The sequence below is a fragment of the Polyodon spathula genome, chromosome 13 (genome assembly GCF_017654505.1).
Source record: "Polyodon spathula isolate WHYD16114869_AA chromosome 13, ASM1765450v1, whole genome shotgun sequence".
NCBI classification, from domain to species: Eukaryota; Metazoa; Chordata; class Actinopteri; order Acipenseriformes; family Polyodontidae; genus Polyodon; species Polyodon spathula.
This window is the reverse complement of record NC_054546.1, coordinates 38069071-38085056: the sequence shown is the minus strand read 5'-3', so window position 1 is coordinate 38085056 and position 15986 is coordinate 38069071.

Genomic DNA, 15986 nt, shown 5'->3' with positions numbered 1-15986 from the left:
TCCTCCTCCCTCTCTGGCTCTGGGAGCGACGGCAGCTCCTCACTCCCTCTCTGGCTCTGGGAGCGACAGCAGATCCTCCTCCCTCTCTCTCTCTGGGAGCGACAGCAGATCCTCCTCCCTCTCTCTCTCTGGGAGCGACAGCAGATCCTCCTCCCTCTCTGGCTCTGGGAGCGACGGCAGATCCTCCTCCCTCTCTGGCTCTGGGAGCGACAGCAGATCCTCCTCCCTCTCTGGCTCTGGGAGCGACAGCAGATCCTCCTCCCTCTCTGGCTCTGGGAGCAACAGCAGATCCTCCTCCCTCTCTGGCTCTGGGAGCGACAGCAGATCCTCCTCCCTCTCTGGCTCTGGGAGCGACAGCAGATCCTCCTCCCTCTCTGGCTCTGGGAGCGACAGCAGATCCTCCTCCCTCTCTGGCTCTGGGAGCGACAGCAGATCCTCCTCCCTCTCTGGCTCTGGGAGCGACGGCAGCTCCTCCTCCCTCTCTGGCTCTGGGAGCGACGGCAGCTCCTCCTCCCTCTCTGGCTCTGGGAGCGACGGCAGATCCTCCTCCCTCTCTGGCTCTGGGAGCGACGGCAGATCCTCCTCCCTCTCTGGCTCTGGGAGCGACGGCAGCTCCTCACCCCTCTCTGGCTCTGGGGACGACGGAGGCTCCTCACCCCTCTCTGGCTCTGGGAGCGACGGCAGCTCCTCACCCCTCTCTGGCTCTGGGGACGACGGCAGCTCCTCACCCCTCTCTGGCTCTGGGGACGACGGCAGCTCCTCACCCCTCTCTGGCTCTGGGAGCGACGGCAGATCCTCCTCCCTCTCTGGCTCTGGGAGCGACAGCAGATCCTCCTCCCTCTCTGGCTCTGGGAGCGACGGCTGCTCCTCACCCCTCTCTGGCTCTGGGAGCGACGGCAGATCCTCACCCCTCTCTGGCTCTGGGAACGACGGCAGCTCCTCACCCCTCTCTGGCTCTGGGAACGACGGCAGCTCCTCACCCCTCTCTGGCTCTGGGAACGACGGCAGCTCCTCACCCCTCTCTGGCTCTGGGGACGACGGCAGCTCCTCACCCCTCTCTGGCTCTGGGAACGACGGCAGCTCCTCGCCCCTCTCTGGCTCTGGGAGCGACGGCAGCTCCTCCCCCTCTCTGGCTCTGGGAGCGACGGCAGCTCCTCGCCCCTCTCTGGCTCTGGGAGCGACGGCAGCTCCTCACCCCTCTCTGGCTCTGGGAGCGACGGCAGCTCCTCGCCCCTCTCTGGCTCCCGGGAAGGCGGCTCACCCCTCTCTGGCTCTCGGGAAGGCGGCTCACCTCTCTTTATTGGAGTGACCGGTGGATCTCCCATGTCTACCGCCAGGTAATTAACCACCATGAGGGCAACCTCTGGGAAGGAGGCCGGGTGGTGCTGTTCCTCCCACTGTTCCCACCTCTCCCCATCTCGACGCCACAGCGTGTTGATAACTATGGGGAGATCGTGGACGAGGTCTGCCTCAGGGTGCATCAACCAGTCCCAGATCTCCTGGGACGGTGGTGAAGGTGGTGGTGCTGGAGGTAGTGGGGTGGCCCCTGATGCCCGGGGTGAACACGGCACCTCTTCCTGGGCCTGGTTGTAGGGGCATCCTGCCCAGTTGTGGCCGTCCTCCTCACACCGGCCACACCAGTTTGCCGGTGGCACGTCTGGGCAGGACCGCCAACGATGGTCCTCCTTCCCACACCAGGAACACCAGGGGAAGAGGCTGGCCGGGTCCTCCAGCGGTGGCTGCAGCAGCTTACATTTCTTCAGCTGCTGCTTGTCCTGCCTTTTCCACTGTCTGCTCTTCTTTCCCATTTTTTTTTTTCTCAAAAAAAAAAAAAAAAAAAAAAAAAAAAATAAAATACTGCTCTGAGCCTCTAGGTGGCGCTATCCCACTCTGACACCAAATGTGGCAGGCTGGCGAGTGGATAGAGGCCCAGAGACAGACTGCAGTTCAAAAAAATAACTATTTTATTATAAATAAACAAAAATAAAGTGCACAAGGGCAAAATAACAGATACTCAAACACAAATAAAGCAAAAACAAAACTCACAAAAATAAAGTTTCCAGGCTGGGCAATGCCTTCACTGGATTTAGAAAATTCAAAAAAACCACAAAACAAACACCAACCTGCTTCCTCAGCTCCCTTCTCCCAAATGAGAAGCTGAGGCCTCCTTTTATATCAGGTGGCTGGGCGCTGATTGATCGTTAATCAACCTAATCAACTAATCAACCCCAGCCACCTGAACATAATAAACCCAGGCAGGCAGGGGAAGTTAACCCCATCCCTGCCAATTTAAAAGGGCAGAGCTTTGCTCTGCCACAAGCACCCTTCCCGTAAACATTAACTGAAGTTATTAACAGTAACCTAGAAAAATATATACATGTATTTCATTCATAAGCTACATAAAAAATAATGCTTTAGGTTTCAGGGGAGTAAGGGTATTTTATGACCATACAGAAACATCAGATAAACAAAGAGGTGTAAAGTGTGGATGTATGTATTGTTTAAACCTTCAATTTAATAATGTTGCATTAGAGTATGCTCTAAAATGGATATTGAGAACTCTTGAGATTTGTTCTTGAGGAAAGAAACCTTTTATAGAGGCACAAGATTGTAGGCATCATGTTTTTTCCTTTCATTTTCTAGGTTGAAGCTAGAGAAGGGAATGCCTGCATATTCACATTTTGTACAGATTTGTGTTTTTCAATCTCATAATAGTGTACAAATGTACTCAAAATCTGCATATCCCAGTTTTTAACATAAGGTCCTTATTTTCTATAATTGCTGACGACTTTCATCAGGACTGCCCTCAAAGTGTCTCGTCTTTAGCTTTTCAACAGGCTTTGTCTTCTAACCGCTTTGGTAAAATATTAGTATATGCCACATGTTACATTTGTATTATATGTGAGGCCTATGTGCCGATCTGTACTGTATTATCCATTGATGGATTATTATAGACCCCACAGGCACAACTGACACAACTTAATGTCGAAAGTTGAGTCTACACTATGTTCCTACCTTTTGTTCAGCTTGACGCTTCAATGGTAAAATATGTAATAAAAAACTGGAGCACCTAAAATTTCTTTAGTCGTCATTTTTCATTTTGACACATACACAGTCCACAAACACAGACTCTCTTGAGAATGTTTTTACCTTTGTAACAAGACAATGATCTTGAGCTTTTCAAAAGGAATTGACATCCAGCTGCACTTATTGGTTTTGTCTTTTATAGTTGTATTAATCTGTGACTGGACTAAGCAGCTGCATTGTAGCTTTTCCTTATTTTAATTGCCCAGCAATAAAGGATTTGTTATCAGTTGCCACTTGCTAAGCTTAGTTATTGTTTTTTTTTTTTTTATAGACACTACCAGTAATGTTCCTGGATTGCTGTACCTAAAGTAACATTAGTTAGTTCAAGATTAGTGCCAATTATGGTCTGTAAGACCAGCAGTGTGTGTGGTTAACTAACCTGGCTGCCATTTCAAGTATTTAGTGAGACCGTGCAAGAAAATTACTTCATAGTCTTCCACCAGACTGAAATATGTTAATTATCATGGGTAAAATTAAGTGACTTGTGACCCCACTGTGTAAGATGCTTTTATAAAATGATGGTAGAAAAACATCTAGATGTAGATTTTGATTTCCAATTCAAACAGGCTTAGAAGCAATATTATTAAACCAGTTGCCTATCATAACAAAACCATTTTGGGTAACACGTTATATTAAAGTGCTGCTTATTAACGTTTTATAAATATGTAACAGATGCATAACAACTATGTTATAGAGTGTTAATAAAGCATTATATATAGTTTATAACCATGCAATAGTCATAGATGAAAATGTAAACATCCCAGAGTACAATAGGTGGGTAAACACTGTCCCCTTTATAAAACTGTAATCCTGTATATGGCAATTGCATGGTTATAAATCACCTATAACGGTTTATTAATACTCTATTACATATTTATTAAGCATCTATTATATATTTTATGAAACATTTATAAAACATTTATAAGCATCACCTTAATATAATTTTAGCCTTTTTTGCAAAAGATCCAGTTTGGCTTTTGAGTGAGAGCCCCTTAATAACCACTGAGTTGTTGTTTTCCACCCGCTGTGATTTATTAACCTCATCATAACATCAGAATAAAATCATATGGCAGGAAGAGTTCCATGATAAAGCAGGTTTACAGTTTTTTTAAGCATCTGTATTCAGTGTAAATATACCATGATGTTCCATGTCTCTAATTACTGTGTGTTTACATAGCAGTTACTTAGCAAAAATACACATGGGCTAGGATTAGGTTTAGGGTTATATCGTGCAAAAAGATTTACACATAAATTATAACTATGCATAATAACATTGTAATTATGTGTAAGTAAACATGTATTTACCAAGTAACTACTATGTAAATACACAGAAAGTAGATACACAATGTATAGTGTTGCCTAGGCACTGTGATGTACAGTTCTATACAACATACAACTGTAAGACTCACAAGTCTTATAGTTGTCATATAGTTGACTCACAAGATAAAAAATTAAAAGGTTGTAATGGTTGCGTTTTTGTAACAGTTTGCAAAAAAAAAATGACTACTTGTTTACCACATTTTATAATAAAAATGTCATACTTTTTTTTTTGTGTGAGTTTAAAAACAAGCGATACAATAACAATTCTTCACTCATAACTTCTTCCTCATCTAACATTGCTATTAAAGCAGCGGCATCAGCCTTCCTTCACAGCATATTTACGTCTCGTGACAAAAACATGCATTGTGATTGGTTTGCATTACGTTGTTGCCTGTGTGTTGCCAGCTTGTCGAGCGCATGCTTCTCTCTAGTGTGACTACTGCAAAATACAAAGCAACACATAGGCAACAAATGTGTTTCTCTTTTTGCCGTCAACAAATGTTGTCCATGTGGCCAGGCGTTTAGGGAGCATTGGTTGTTCATTAATGAAGTTCTTGATTTGCTGGAAACTAAAAGGACGTGGAAGAATGGGTTGGGGACATGGTTTACAAATGTGGTTTAGCCAGGTTAGGAAGGAGTAGGTAGGAGTGGTAGGACTGGTATGTGCAACAAATACGTACAATATAAAATGTTTCCTTAGTAACTATTACCTTAGTAACCAGACATGTTATTTAATATTAGATTATTTAATATAAAAAGATTCTTGTTTGGGGAGATTGGTATCAGTTTTAATTAAGATATTATTAATGAATTACCGGTTTAAATCATTGACCTATTCCCAGACAACTTTTTTCTAGCAGCAGAAACTAAATGTATTGCTCTGTATTAAGCATACCCAAAGGGAAGAGAGACCAAAACCTGTTAACATGCAATTATATTATTCTGCATTTAATTGTGTCTCCACTTATGTGGAGGTATGTGTGGGTGGAGATGAGGGGTCTCACGAGAATGTCCAGGTAGTTAATTGGGAATAGTTTGCCTTGATGCCATTAAAACCTTCCCTCACCCAGTTTCTAAGTTAATATTGTTGTAGTAATGTACGAACACAATGGATAACCGTCCATCCTTACTGTACGCATAGAATCTTTTAATTTGCAAACAAGCAGATTTTTTCTCAAATTGTTTTGTATTCCAGTTTTATTCAGATAAACTTACAAAGTCTCTAACAAAGGAGTTTTGTGATAAATCAAACAGGTTTTAGGGTGACCATGCTCAAATGTATTGCTGTTTAGATTATTAAATAACAGATGCCATTGAGTTTCCTGTCCCCCTCAATTAATTTTGTTCTGCTACATTAGAGACATTTTTTAGACGTGAATCTTCAACAGAAACTTTTATTAAAATGGCTACATGCAATTGACAGCCACTTGCACTAAATTGCCTTCAAGTAGAATAAACATTCATGTTGATAGCACTTTTTTTAATGAAAACTCCTGGCTTGTCTATCATTGCCCAAAATTGTAGGGAACATTTTCAGGTTAAAAGCCTCAAGTTATGTATTTAGGAAGATAAAATTGCGAAGCAATATAAAGAATTCAGTAGAGTTTGATACATCATAATTGTGTGTCTCTTACACAGGCCGCATTCAATTCAATACGCTCAACAACTGAACACTTGAGTGTTCTGTTATAGGGAAATTGTGAGCTTTTTAAGAGGTTCAAGTCTTGTGGAAGACTGTAAAATTGTATTTGTCACTAAATTTAAATGTCTAAGGATATATTCAGTGTGATTTGTCTGACATTTAATTGGTAGATTTAAAAGGTAAACGTAGGCACAAACTGAACAGGATACAGGATTTGCTGAGCAAACGATTTGGTTACACCTGAATGACTAAAATGGGCTTCACTGATAAAAGAGATGTAATCATGTAAATATTTTTGTTGTTAAAAAATCTCCATGAAGTATTATTGAATAACAATAAACATTCCCTACAGATAAAGACACAGGAAAAAAAAAACTGAACCCATCTATTCAGGGATCCCTGAAGATAATGTTTTGTTCCGTCACCCTTGGCAACAGGCCTTTGAAGAAGGAGGTGACGGGCAACACTTTGGAAGTGTATTCAGCACATTTTTTTTTTATTGTGATTCTTTGTTTAGTAAAGGCACTGGACTGAAAAGCACGAAGGGTATCCTGTAATGGCCTCCATACACAACAATTCCTTTAGAACTGCATAAATCTGCTGGGTTTTCTAAGTGGGAATTTATGCGTTGGGTATAAAATGCCACAATCAATTTAAAGCCAAAGAAAAGTAGAAATGAATTGTTTTAAATTTTAAATGTCATATTTTTAATTTTATTTATCAGTTTAACAATGCATGCCCGTCACATTCCTTAGTCTGAATTATTTTTATAGCAAAAAACAAACAACAATACAAAAACATTCTATTGAAAGTATGTGTGTTAACAACTAAGCAAAAGAGAAATATTTTAACCTTCCAGTAAAGTTGATCAAATGTGACCACACAAAACAAGTACCCTTTGAGTGCTACAAACACTTTTTTTTTCTGGCAACTGTTCTGCATATTGTAATGACTAAAAAACGCACAAGATGGCACTGATGTCCTCTTAAAATAGTGTGTTTCTACTATGCACAATATCATTATTACTGTACCACTAGGTGGCTGTAAAAAACCTACTGCTGCAGGACATGAATAAGATGAGCAAATACAATACACATTGCTGAAACTGTTTAGAATTGCTTACAACTGAGGAAGCTATACCGAAGGCATTCGTAAAATGTTAACAGTGCAAACCTACAGTACTTTTAGTTACTTAAAAACACAATAGATACACAATACAATGTAACACATGTTAAGATGAATGCAAATGAGCTTGCCTCTATCAAAGTCAATAGTTTTAAAGCTACATTTCCAGAAAATGTCATTGCAAATCATACAGTGCATTAAGTTGATGATGGTTTGGCAGGTATATGGTTAAAACTCCTTTTACCTGAATAAAAGTTGTTAACTTGGTTCCCATTGTTGGCCAATCAATGTAGTTAACTGAGGTCCACCTACACAGGCAGCGGGTATAGAAAGGCTGCAGAAAGCTCCTGGGCAGGCTGGTAAAAGTGCAGTGTGTTCAAATAGCAGACCAACTCTGTTACTTTTACTTTGCCCTGATTGACCATCGGCTTTTCTGTCACGCCCATACAAAACTTGACCATAATATCAACATAATTGCACAGCAAAACAATATGGTAAATTGCGTAATAGTAAACTTCTAAAAGGGATGTAACAGTAAATAGCATTTATACTCCAAGGAGACATTAAACAAAGGAATATTGGGAGTTTTATTTGGTACATGTGTTTCGTGCCCAGTTCCAAAATGAGTAAAGTAAGCGTTATAGCCCACCACATGGAGCCTTAGTGCATATGTCTTGAAGCTTATTTAAATTACTCTAGATGCCTCTTGGCTTTACGCAAGGAAATTTAGTTTACTATGCATGTATTGAAATGAGTTTGTTATTTCTGAGTGCTTTGTTGCTGCTTATCTGAACATTGACTGAATTCAAGTGTAAGGGTTTTATTCATAGTCATATCTATTATTATAGTAATGGACCAGCATACTAAATGAGAATTGTATATGTTTTTTTTGTTTTATTTTGTTTTGTTTTGTTTTTTTTTGCTGGAAGCAGGCCTGCTACTTTGTTGCAACTGATAAAGTCAATTAACTGTTACAGGGCTACTGAAGCAGACCTCATGCCAGTCTGTATTACTCGCTTCCTGTCATCAGCAAGTCTCCTTTAGAATACAAATGTCAGACAAACTAATATATTTTCCTGCTTCAATGTCACTGAAATAATGAATGTTGCATTCCTCCATATAACACTAATGCTCTAAAAGATAGAGACTCCCACATCTAACTTTAAGTATGCCTTGTATTCAACCAGTCACACCTCTACAAACCTACCTTTCAATTACTTCACAGTGAAGAAGCAACCAATTACCTTATCAGAAATTAAGAAATGTACTTAAAACACTGAAAAAAATAACATTTATTCAGTGGAAATGGCATAACGTAAAAGAAAAACACAAATGAAGCAAAATAAAAATGTGTATACGGTCGTTTAATCCAGTGGTTTTCAACCTTTTCTTCTCAAGTACCAGTGTTTCCAGCAGGGACCACCAGGTGTACCAGTAACTATGTGCAATCTTAAACTGCTGTTGCAAAACCGAGACCTACCCCATTACAACCAGTGTCTGTACTTACTTGTTTTTTGCCTCATTCTGCTGAATGGTTAATCTATGCATCTGGTGACTGCAATTATATATTTGCAATTTTTTTATATTTTGCAAGTGCTGTGTATGGAATTGGTGACCACACATTAATTGTGTACAGTTGTAATATGGGAAACGGCCTGCTGCAGCTCCCATGCTCAGTGTTAGTGATGCCCTGATCTGACAGAATGTAACACACACAGCTCTTATGATTTACATACCATTTATTCTTCAGTAAAAACAAGTTTAAATTGCAGTGAGTTCACTCTGCTTTATTTACAAGGTCCACAGCAAGCACATTGTCATATATATTTCATTAGCACAATCTGAGAGCTAAATTTAGTAAATTATGTTTATGTCTGTTTGTTTGTTTTATTTACTGCAATCGAGTATGCTGCAGTCCACACATAGTACACTTCCTAATTTCAGTCTACAGTGTTTCTGTGTGTTCTGCTTTCACATTTTTTAAATGGTTAGTTTGAGAAATAAACTTTGTTTTCCCTGCAACAGCTGACCCAGCTTTAGTACAAAACTCACACCAGATATTGTTTTACATAATGGTAACGGTGCTCTTAAATTACTGTGCTTGCTTCTTTGGCTGGAGAGATATTATCAGCTCATCATCTAATTATGGAATCTTGTGCAATTAAATCACTTAAACTCCTGACGGTAAACAATGTAATTAAATCTATTATCTCTGGCAAGACACAACAGACAAAAAACATCCATTCGCATTGACTCAATTTTATTTAGGCACTGTACGATTTGACTGGAGAAAGATAATGTTGGTTTGTTGGTACGGTAACCTTTTCACTTCCTTGTTTGTTTAAGTCTTGCGCTTGTTGCTGCATTACAGCCCTTCATTAATTATTTTCTTTATTTTAAGTTTCCATTGCATTTTGTTAATGGCACGTGTGCACTACACAATCCTTAAATGTATTTTTATTTGTTGCTGTTCTTGTTCTAGAACTGTCAGTGCGTACCAGTGGCAAGCCTGTCGCGTACCAGTAAAGGTACATGTACCCAGGGGCGCTGGAACTAGGGGTGCAGGGGGTAAGGCAGCCCCCCTGACTTTGCATGGCTTCCATCATACACAGGGGTTACAGTTTTGCTCGATGGCTGTCAGCACCCCCACTTTAAAAGTTGTTCCAGTGCCACTGCATGTAATAGAGGTTGAAAACCACTGGTTTAATCAGATCACTTGAATTGGATTAGAAGCAACACTCAATCTAAAAAAAACACTGACAAATAAACAGTGAGGCAGATACAGTAGATTTGGATGAAAGTGGGAAGCAGGTGTCGATCCTAAAGCAATCAGTTGATGAAGAAAGATATAGAGATAAAATGTAATCTCCCAATTCACATTCACTTATTTTTTATAGTATTATTTCCATAAAGAAAATGAAGGAGAAATAAACCGTCTTAAGTTGGTATTAAAATGAAGTCAATCCAGACAGACCTGTTTCCAAACTCTATATAAAAAAATATTATATATTAGGGTTCTAGGAGTGCTGTAGACCACAGTTTTTATAACTGGATTTAATATCCAGGCACATTCATGGATTATTGTTGTTATTGAAGTATTTATAGTTTACATATTTTACAGTTATGAAGTTGAAAATCCTGGCAATGATATTGACAAATTATACTATATATATAATATATATATATATATATATATATATATATATATATATATATATATATATATATATATATATATATATATATATATATCCCCTATCATTAATGAACTGCAATGTAAACTGAAAGGCTTTGCTCTGCATTTTTCATTTCCTTCTGAATAATACTGTTACCCTCTTAGTTCTAGTTTTTTTTTTGTTTTTTTTTAAGTTTCAAGGGAGATATCAAAAACATGTCAAGTTACTAGATGTGTCCTATATATCACAAATGTGTGTGCCAAATGCCAAAATGAATATAATATCCCTCCTGTTGTTAAATGTGTGAATTTTAAGGTAGGTACACGAAGCTTGTATTTATAGCTGACATGATTCAAAATAATGTGTCTATTTTTAAAGAAAACTATTTTTGCTTCTACTCATAATGTAAAGAATGTCTGTGAGCTTTAAACAGAAGGATCAGTGTGTCAATATTTATTTCTTTGGAAGCTGAGAGAAACGCAAGTGAAACACCCAATGGAACCACTAAAAAAGTTTATGTTGCAGAATCAAACCATACTTAGTGTATATTTTGAGGAGAAGTTTCTATTTTATGCAAAGAAAATATCAGCAATTTTCAGTGAAAAACCTTTTGGCAAAATTCAATTTGGAGATTTTGCTGGAAAGCTTGTATTTTTCCTTCTCACAATCTAAATCTTTTTGTTATTTCAATGTATACTGAAATACTAGAAATCATCTAAATATGTTAATTTTACTGAGACCAGGTTACAGACCATTTACTCTACATCTTTAAAGATAAATAAATTGTAAGTTTGTTTATTTTATTTTGGAAGACGCTCCCTGACCTTCCTTTCTTCTGAGCTGTTGTGGGGTGTTGCTGTGGTGAGGGAACATCGTTTCACATTCTAAAGTGGGGAGAAATATAATTGAAAACATGACTTCAAAATGTTATTCATGAACATTGCCCTCCAGCAAATGATAACTTGATAACTTATATAATACAGGGAAAAGTTTTGTAAAAGTGATGTCATCTTAAGAATATCATGGCCAGCTAGTGTCCTCCTACTCTTTTAATAGAATGTGTCAATAGAGTCTTCTTTATGAGCTGCAGTAATATTTTCTGTTAATATTTTATTTTCACATCACAATCATCTATTTTAGCCATGGCTTAAGCACATGAAATCCTTGGAAAAAATCCTTGAAAAAAAACTTTTCTAATGACATCAGAGTTCAGCACAGTGCAATCACATGCACGTTTACAATTGATAAGACAATAAAACCCTCCCTATATTATATTTTACAGTGCAATCATTTTCCACATATTCATCTTCAGGTTTCTCTGCTAATAACAGGCTTAGAAATAAAGTATTTTTCTAATGGAAAATGCATTTGACCCCAACTATTCTACCTCCCTTTTAAAAACACCAGCTGCTGTGAAGTACAAGTGTTTTCCTTTCTATTGAAATGAATCGCATTTGTCAAATGAATTGGATGACCAGTTGACTGGTCCAAAATAATTTTAAAATCAGGACTGTCTGCCTGTAGTTTTGGTGAGTACAGTCCTTCATTGGGATCCTTGCTTTCCTGTCAAGGAAATCCCCTAGATTCAGACACAGCTGGCTTCATGTGACGGACGGGGGGGGGGGCTGATGAAAGGAAGCGGATTAAACATGGCAAGGAGGTTGTAGTGTGTTATGTGGGAGCTAAAGATCCAGTGCCACATAAAAATAACACAAAACTTGTTGGGGTCTGTTTCGATGAAACAACTTGGAACCCTACCAAAATGCAGGCCAATTTCAACCAAATGTGTTCTGTATTTAGTTATGTTAAGAAGGAGAAAAAAGGGAAAACAGGATTATTAGAGTTAAAGGAAGCTATGATGTCTGTAGTAGGTTGTAGAAATCATATCTTTCCAGAGATTTTTTTTTCACGTTTATAAATATTTGTGTTTATTGGTCACAAGTATTAGAACCACTAGCTATTATCTTATTGCTAAAAAATCTAACTTCCCAAAATCAGATGTAAACAACTTTAAGAAAGCCATTTATGGCTCATCTTTGGTTTGGGAAGGGAATGTATCACTCTCTGCTTCAGTAAATTCTTCAGGGTGTGTCTGTTGGAACAGAAAGCCAATTACAAGGGAGATAGGCTTGTGTGCTTGTGTGTAACCATGTAGTGAACAAAAGTCAGCTTTCTGATGAAGTTGAGTAGAGTAGTATAGTATGATTGCTATATTCATTTTTTTCACCCCATTTCCCCCATCTATTCCAGACACAGGATGTGAACATCAGATTAGTTGTGGCTACAACACAATTTCAGTTTGTGTTGAGGAAGGAAGAGACTGCGTAAAGGAAATGACTGATAGGGCTGGAAGTGTTTGATTAAGAATCCTTAGATAACACTGGTCAAACCGGCTTGTTCTGTACGTATTAGCTTATAGTGACTCTACTGATTCAGGATCTGGGTAACAAATACTCTAATACTGTTTATTGTCTTCTTGTGACACAGCAAGAATCATTGTTAACGTTAAATATAAAAAAGGTGGCTTACCATTGTATAGATTTGTTATAAAAATAGTAGCCCTTTGCTATCCAATTTGAAATTCCAAATTTAAATGTTTTCTACCACTGTAATCCATTTACTGAATAGGCAAACTAAAGATCAAAGGATAACTGTTCCCATTGTCAGGTCTCTCTTTTCATTTGTCAAACCTAAGTAATGGACGCTACCAAGCGACTGAGCCCTAGAAGCAAGAGGCTAGGCTGGACAGTGTCATTCTTGACTTTTTGGGCACCTGATCAGCCTTGGACTCTCGAGTGCAAGGAGGCAAACTATCCCCTGACTTTTGTTCCTCCTTAACCCTACGGCAATGCAAAGCCCAGTGTTCCCTGTGGGTACCCAGCCAAGACTGCCGACTTGCCATGAGTGGGATTTGAACCAAGCTCATATGGCTTACACATGTATCTTAATAATAATAATGAACTCTGGACAATGTATAAAATATGCATGACAAATTGAATGCATTGTACTTTGAGTCAGCTTTATTAATCTAAATTATTTTAATCTTAATGTAAATGTTTATTTAATTGATTTATAAACAATTGGCCAAACTTTTAAACCCGCTCACACACTGGACACCTTTTATTATATTTGTATTGTCTGTATTGATGTCAGTAAAGAGGTATTATGATCTGTCAGCTGACTATTGAGGTTTACATCATTTTATCAGTACAAAGCTGTTGTAATATTCATTTTCAAGAAATAATTATTTATTTATTTATTTATTAAGTGTGTTAACGAGCTAGGATGTGGTAGAGTAGCATCTGAAGTCATGCTTTTCTTTTTATTCTGTTTCTTAAAATAAATGCATTGTTGCATTCAGCCTCTCTGTGGATTACATACTAACAGGATACAATCAGGAGGGTGGGAAAAAAAACCTCCAATCAACTTCCTCTCTGTTATTTTTTCTGTTCCAGGGAGAAAAAGCTGTACAAAAAATGGACTCATTTACTGATTTAGGTTACCATAGGCCTGTAAAATTAGCCTAGTCTTTATTAGACATGTGTAGTTTGTGTCCTGGAGATAATGTATTTTAATAGCTGGATTAGTCATATGAAAAAAAATAAGATATGGTATTTGTTTGTTTATTTATTTAAAAGTTTGTTCATCAGGAAGTAGCTCATTCAGTGTCACTTCAAACAGAGCAAACATCTATCAAATATATTTATAATAATGAATGGTACAGTACATCAAAAAAACATTAAAACCTTACCCTTTTTACATTCAATTGCCATGTCAATTTACCCATATGAAAGCACAATACGCTTCGAGCTCTAATATATAATTTTTATGATGTACAAAAAGAAAATGCATCTAGAGTTTTGCATTATTCAGCATTAGGAAGCAACAGAGAGCCGAGAGTGTAAAAGTATGTATCAGGTTTGTTTCTTCAGCACACACCCTTCACATTTATTTCTTGAACTGCAATTACGGTGACAGTAGGACAGTAGTTTCATACAATTGAAAAAAAAAAGTATTGGTCTTTTTCTGTAGAAGCCTGACCTTGGTGTAGCTTTATCGTGTTTGGTTCCAATTATGCATGGTGTGACATGACAGGTATTTTGACATTCTTAAATTGTATTTATTTAGTTTTAGTGACTGGGTCATGAACAGGCAACCACGCAGATTACAGGAAACCTTTAATGAATACCACAAGGGATAGAACACCATTGTTTTAAAAACGTTTTCAAATATTGGATCTCAGGTTACTTTAAGGGGTACATCTTTAATTATTGTTAACAACTAGGAACATGTTAACCAATGTTGTTTGTTTTTGTCATCGTTTAGTTATTTATACATTAATAAAACAGGTCAGCTAAAAATATTTGACAAACATCAGATCCTGAACCCTGCTTTATCAATATCAAGTAGATTGTGTCATTGAAATGACGGTACTTTACGCGAAAGACACTTTTAAAGATGTTACGATGGACGTTGTTTGCTAAAAAGATCAGGTTTTATTTTATTACACATTTTTATTTAGTTGACATATTGATGAACTATTAACATATTTCTAAAGACTAAAAATGTTAATACATTAACTATTTATAAATAGTTCATAGGTTAGATCTGTTTCATGGATGTTAAACTAAAACCATCTTTCAATGAATTATGAGTTTACAGAATGCTTCACGATAGATAATGGGGACTTGTAGGGTTCTTTTTAATTTGGGATTGTCAGTTCCATTCCAGCCAAAGCCAAAACATTACCATCCATCTTCTAATTGGATGTTCATGTGTTTCAATTACAGTGGTCCTTGCCCAGTTGCTGGTAGACATCTAATATAAAGTAATTGCGCTTGCATTGCTGAGAATAACAATGATGGGGTATGCAATACTAGTACACTGTGGAGTGCTTCTGATTCTGAAAAAAATGAATTGAATAATTCAAACAGTGGCATGAAAAGACACTCATCACTTGCTTTCAGCTCTGACCTATTTTATAAAGTTAAACGTTCGGCAGACTAAAGAGCTTTGCTTTATTACAACTGTTGCCAGCACCCTTGTCTCTCACCTTTCTGAAGTATTTATTACATTGTAGTATAGAAACCTCAGCAACTACTTTCTGGTCAGTGGTGAAAAACAACAGCTGTGAATTGCAACACCCAACGCTGTTTTCTTTTCAGCTTCCCAGCTAGTGCTTTTTACTAGTTCTCTTACAAAATAAGCTTATATTCTCCCTAGACTAATCTGTACACCTGCCTGAGCTTGTGGAGGAGCTTGAATAATATTATATACTCTTTGAAGCAGAGAAGACCAATTCTCCAAATTTACGGTTTATACTCTGGGGAATGAACAGCTAGACTGAGAAAATGAGTTAATCTCACTTACCAGCGTGTACAAGATTTCTTTATCAGCTATTCATCAGATTCCTGAAAAATATAATACCACTATGGAGAAATAACTTCTGTAAAATATATATAACATAATCTCTATCTCATAGGTATCAATAATGAATCTCTGCTTTTCCTTCTTTTTTCAACAAGAAAGCTGAAATGTAATGATGCCGACTGCACTCAGCATGTGAATGAACCGGGAATGCCTCTTAATATTTAGCTGCAGATTCAACAGCCAACCACAAGGTTCTTTAGCTCCTA